General features: G+C 33.9%; 1 long non-coding RNA gene across 1 annotated transcript; it reads left to right on the top strand.

Moving 5' to 3' along the window:
* The first annotated feature begins 4,889 nt into the window (after positions 1–4,889).
* Positions 4,890–5,766, top strand: LOC122074497. Its single transcript, XR_006138981.1, has 2 exons — positions 4,890–5,171; positions 5,266–5,766. It is a non-coding gene; the product is annotated as an uncharacterized LOC122074497 (long non-coding RNA).
* The last annotated feature ends 481 nt before the right edge of the window (positions 5,767–6,247 follow it).

Genomic DNA, 6,247 nt, shown 5'->3' with positions numbered 1-6,247 from the left:
CCCCCCCCCCCCTCCCAAAAAAAAAAAATTGTGCACGAAATTGAGCATTAATGCTGATTGGAAATCCAGTTCCAAGAGAGTGAGATTGGGAATCATCTTGCACAATTATTTAGGGCACACAGTCAGCGCCGTTTCGGACTTAGGTGATGTGAGCAGTGCCTTGGAATGGGAAGCATTGGCAATGCAGCGTGGACTCTTGGAATATATCTCTCAGGCTGTGTTTGGTAGCCAAGATAAGAGAAGAAATGAAATTAAAAGAAAAAAGCATCTAGAAAAGAGAAGAAAAGAAAAGAAAATAATAGAAATGAAATGAAATGAAAAAAAATAAAAAAAAACAAAAATTATGTCTGATTGGCTACCAATAGAAGAAAAGAAAAGAATTTTTTTTTTCTATATTCTTTTATTTTCTTGTGTTTTCTTGTGCCTTAGGCAAGACTGTTTTTTGTGGCAATACAAGAAAACTTCATCATTCCCAAGTTGAATTTTGAAATTCAAAAAATGAATATTCTCTTGGTTCAAGACATACCAAACATAATGAGAATTTCTTAAACCAAGAAAATAGTACAATTTTTATATTTTTTTTCTTCTCTTGACTACCAAGCATAGACTCAAGGAGTGGATTCAGTTATGACCGAGTCTGACTGCCAGGATCTGATCAGGCGATCAGGTACATCAGTGAACCTTCCATAAGAATCCCACTTTTTGTCCAAGGGGTTGTCGAGGATATTAGAGCTTTAGCCTTTACATTGGGTGATTGTAATTTTCATTTTGTTTTAAGGAGTCAAACTGTGTTGTAAATTCCTTAGTTAAGAAGGCTTTGTCCATGCCTGACAGTTTACTTTTCTCTCTGTGGTTGAGAGATCTTTACAATATTTCTTTCACATGTCCCACATTTTCTAATGTATAGTTTCCTTCTCATCGTATCTCTGTTATCTGTACTTGTCTTAAGATTTCACTCTATTTTTTTTTAATTTACAAAGGAAAGGGAAAGAGGAAGAAGACACAAAGCAACAAAAAAAAAAAATATATATATATATATATATATATCATACTATCATATTATTATTAAAAAGTACATACTCTCTGTCTTTGCTATAACTTTTTAAAAACACAAAAAAACCATTGACATTTATCAAAACAAATTTTCAAATGACCAAAAAACACCCAAAAAAAAAAAAATTCAAATAACCAAAATACCCTCTATAATTCTCTCCCTCTCTCTCTCTCTCTCTAATCATCTCTATAGTGCATCATCCCCCCTCTGTCTCTCTCTCTTAAAAATCAATGTATCTTTCTCCCACAAAAAAAAAATTTGAGCACATAATAATGCACATAAAGGGGAAGATGAAAAATAATAATATTAAACTATCTATAATTCTCCCTCTCTCTCTCTCTCTCTATAGTGCCTCATCCCCCTCTCTCTCTTAAAAATCGATGTATCTTTCTCCCATAAAAAAAAATAAAAAAAATAAAAAATTTAGCACACAATAATGCACATAAAGGGGGAAGTTTTAAAAAAAATCCTCGTAGCTATAAATGGGGCACATAATAATGCAGAAAAGGGAAATTTTTTTAAAAAATGCCCTAAAAATTAGGAATCAAATCATGGGACCTAATAGCTAAACCGTTGCATCTCCCCTCTCCCCTCTCCCTTAAACGTCTCCATAGTGCCCCATTCCTCTCTCTCTCTCCTAAAAATCGACTTATATCTCTACCAAAAAAAAAAAAAAAAAGGGCATATGATAACACACAAAAAGGGGAAGTTTTAAGAAAATCCTTGTAGATTTATTTCAAATAACCATTTCCATAAACGTGAGCACATAATAACGCCTAAAAGGGGAAGTTTTGAAAAGATCCTCATAACTTTATATCAAATGACCCTTTCCATAACCATAAAAGGAGGAAATTTAAAAAAAAAATCCCTGATAATTAGAAATCAAATCATAGGACCATTATTTGAAGGATTTAAAAATAATAGGGACGGTGATGAAAACCTTAATCCAGCTTGCCACCTCACCTTTCAAGGATCTAAAGGACTATAGCCTTCAATGGGTCTTTATGAATTGCAATCTCTTTTTGGGCGAGTGGTAGCAGCATGTGCGTATTACAATCTTATTTTCACTTTCTTTTAATCTAAACCACCAATTAATTTTCTATATTGTAACAAGTTCTCAATTTTTAGGGTGGAGAGATCATAGTCATTCTTATCTTTAACCTACTATGATGGTCGCAGCAAGGGTGAGTGACAGCCTCACTTGATACGTAACCAGTCCAACTTTTTCCCTTCCAAATAATCAGGACAGTAGGATAATGACAGTTGATCTCTCTCTCTCTCTCTCTCTCTCTCTCTCTCTCTCCATCAGTTGTTTTCTTTCTAGACGATCCGTCTTCCTCTCACAATTTTTTCTCTCTTTCTACGTTTTCTCCCCAATGACTATTTCTATTACATTGCAAGCTCATTAAATCTGATTCCATTGACGATCAATTCAGTGCTTCTCATGACTATATCTACTTGAAACTTCTTGCTTCTTTGCATCAATATACCATATAAACCAGAAAATTAGAAGAAAAATTAGAAAAGAAACAGAACAGCAGAAGAAAATCAAAAGAAATTACTCAGCAAGAGACTAGAGTGTAATTGAAGAAGAATGCAATCTGAAAATCAAGACCTGATCTGCCATGTTCCCTTCCAGATTCAGACCTTCCCAGGAATCAGATCAGTTTCTTCGCTCTAACAATTGCTCCTAACCCTTGCAGAAATCTAATCAGCTCTTTTCGTGCCTAATTACAGGATTATGAAAGAAAATAAGTGAAGTCCTAATCCAGGTTCTTCAAGAATATGAATAAAGAGAAACCCTAAGTCGTCGAAGGATATAGAATGGGAGAAAAAGGGTTCATAGAGATTGAAGAGGATATATCAAGTTCAAGTTTGTTTGAGAGAGGATCTGAATATTCAAAATATTACAATCTCTTGACTATGAGATTAGAACTTCCTCTTTTGATATCAAAAGTTTTCAGGGACAATCAGAAACAGAAATCTTTATATGAGATGAGAGAAAGAGAGGCTTGGTTGAAATATATGAGGCGGTGCAAATTCACACAAAGAGAAGAGCATGAGAGAGAGAGAGAGAGAGAGAGAGAGAGAGGAGAAGGAAAAGAATTGGGGATGACTTGCTATCACTGTCACGGCCGGTGTTCATTAAAATGAGAGAGAAAGGTTTCAACGATTCAGATTATATGTGGTTAAATCCACAGCTATCTATGAAGTACATTTTAAGAACATTGTTTACACGTATGTACCGCGACTTTTTTGCCTCTTTTCATCGAGAATTTTGAATCGCATCTCTTCAGGTACAGTCTGAAATGCCTCACTACAATGAGATTCTGGCTCCCATTATCTTCAACTACATTTTTAGTCGCAGCCTCTTCATTGACATTCTGGATCCTCTTCAAGGAGAGTCTGGTGATGGAGTTCGATGACGTTCTTCCCATTGGGGAGGAAATTTTGGGGATTGTCTTTGACAAAACCCTTAAGGAGAAAAATGAAAGGATTCTATAGGAGGTTATCTACTTCTCCTTCATTTTCTTCCAAAAAAATTTCCCATTATTTGGAGATTTTTTTTTTTTTTTTCTTTAATCATTCTAGATAGCATTTATGAACATAAATTGGAGAAGAAGAATATGGCCGATACACAATTTAAACCTGCTAAAGCCTGGCATTGTTTTACAAATTGGGATGAACCTGCTTGCAAGGTTTGTAGATTGTTTCTCGATCCTTGTTTGAGTAAGGCTGTGTGGTTGTCAAGAATATGAATTTGTATTATTTATTTGTGTTTAACTTTCTCTGGATTGTCTTTATGCATCATATAGATTATTCTCGACTTCATTTTATGACTTAACTGTGATAAAAAACGAAAGGAAGGAAAGGTAGAAGCAAGTAGTTATTATTTCTGAAATGTTTTGGGTAACAAGGATGACTTCAATAATTTAATTGTTCTTTTTGTATCTACGTTTAACTTTCTAATCAACATGGATTTGTTAAATCTAAAAGAAAAAAATGTTAGAAGACTGAGTTTTGACAAAACCTCCAGGTTTAAGGAGTAATTGATCTAACCAATTTGTGAAGGGAATGCCAAAAAGTGAAAAGGTTGTATCTAACTGCACATAAAAATGTTTGATAATATGCCTAACATAAATGTCATTTCATAGATTTAAAATCTTCCTGGCTAAGAGTTCACATGATGAGATCCTGGTGTTGGAGTTCGATAACATTGTTCCTGTTAAGGAGTGGATTTGAAGATTGGATCCGACAGAACCATTATAGACAACATGAAAGGACTAAAGTAGCTGATGAGTGTTAATTGATGGGTTATTCCCTCTATGATTAGATGGTTAATCTCTCTCTCTCTCTCTCTCTCTCTCATTTTCTGCAACATTTTCTTTGTCAAAGGTGAGAGGAAAGGGGAATCCAATTCCCATGAGAAGCATGAGGTGGGTTCATGCAACAAATAATAGAAGTACTTTCTGTCATAACAAATTCTTCTTAGCAATACTTTAAAGAGTGTCAGGAGACTTTTTTTGATATAATACTACTTTCTGTCATAAATAACGCATTATCTTGATGCTTCTTAGGATTTATATATCACGAATAGATTTTGACGATTCAGATTTTTAGGTACTTTCTAGACTCTAAAATTGATGTTCAGCTCATCCTACACTGCTCTAAGTTTTTATTTTGATTTGTTTTGTTTTTTGTTTTTTGTTTTTTGTTTTTTGTTTTTTGTTTTTTTTTAATGATCAGTTTAATTCTTTTTATGGGTGTTGTATCCTGTATAACTTGTTCTTATGGCATCTTGATTAAACATACACTTTCTTTGGTTCAGCTATTGAATCAATTCTCTCTTGCTAACAGAAGAGTAACATGGAAATGATTCTGCAACAAAATGATAAATCTTCCAGATTTTCATGTTTATTTCGAATGAGGCTATTTGTTGGATCACAACGGCAATATTTTCTTGAGAGGTTGGAATTTTTGAAAGCCATACAGATGACAAGAGGAGGGAAAGATAGAACAGAAGAAGCCAAATGTTGAACAAGTCACCAATATTTCTGATGCCAGAGCTCGGCACTATAGCAACTATGGTTTCAATCCCCAATTCAACTATTCCCAGGTTTCACTCACTTTCCTTTCATTTCTTCTTCTGTTATTCTTTATTCATTTCCTTACATCCTTCATTCTGTAACTGATCTCTCCCCTCCTTTAAGGTTTTAGAGAAAGCCTAAAAGCACAAGTGGGAGATGGTCCAGATCAATAAATGCTCCGCACTTCAAGTTACAGAAACCCATATCAAAAGAGGACTCAAGAAATTAGTCTTTTTTAGAGTTTATTGCCACTTTGGACTGTTTGGGTCTTAGATTGGATTATGGGCATCCCTTGTTTTTTTCTTTCTCTAGAACACACATTGATACATGTTCATTGTTGGATTCGACTCTTTATGTCTTCTTTTCAGTTGTTTATTTTATTTGTTTGTTATTTATAAAATCAGATACCTAGGAAAGAACAAGAATATGGATAGTTGTACTCAAATGGCCTTATCATGTGTTATACGATACGGAAACTCTTGTTTCTGTAGGAGACTTTTTTTGTGAGGCCTTACCTATTCCTACATTTCATTATGCCATATGTTTGCTATAGACGAGAATAATGACTACATCCCAACCTTCTATATCCTAATGGAAATGGACAGCAAAACTTGGTTCTTGTGACATAGGACCTGTAGAATTCTTTGGAGCATTAAGTATTTCTTATGCATTATAATTAAAGGAGGTCGGGACTTATCATTAGGTGGACAATAAACATTTTCTTTAAGGCAGATTGACATGTGATCAGATCCTTCTCTATTTGTACCATTTTTGTAAGATGGACGACAACATGTGTTAATAAGTAAGCACTTAGCAAAGATCAAATATTAAGCAAAGAAGCTTAGAAGCGAAATCTAGGCCTCAGAAAAAAAAAAAAATAAATAAATAAATAAAGCTTCATAGTGATATTATATGTTACTCTTGGATTTAGGTTTATTGCTCATGAAAGCATCTCTTGCATCTACATCCTAAGTTAGTTGTAGGGTAATTGATGATTTATTTTTCTTACGAAATCATAAAAACGTATCAAATTACACTATTATATTCATACTAGTCACAAAAAATGATGTCATTGGTTTGACCTTAGTTTATTTTTTTTATTAAA

The sequence above is a fragment of the Macadamia integrifolia genome, chromosome 1, assembly GCF_013358625.1.
Source record: "Macadamia integrifolia cultivar HAES 741 chromosome 1, SCU_Mint_v3, whole genome shotgun sequence".
In the NCBI taxonomy this organism is placed as follows: domain Eukaryota; kingdom Viridiplantae; phylum Streptophyta; class Magnoliopsida; order Proteales; family Proteaceae; genus Macadamia; species Macadamia integrifolia.
The sequence above is the reverse complement of the archived record's forward strand: the minus strand, read 5'-3'. Positions and strand labels throughout refer to the sequence as shown.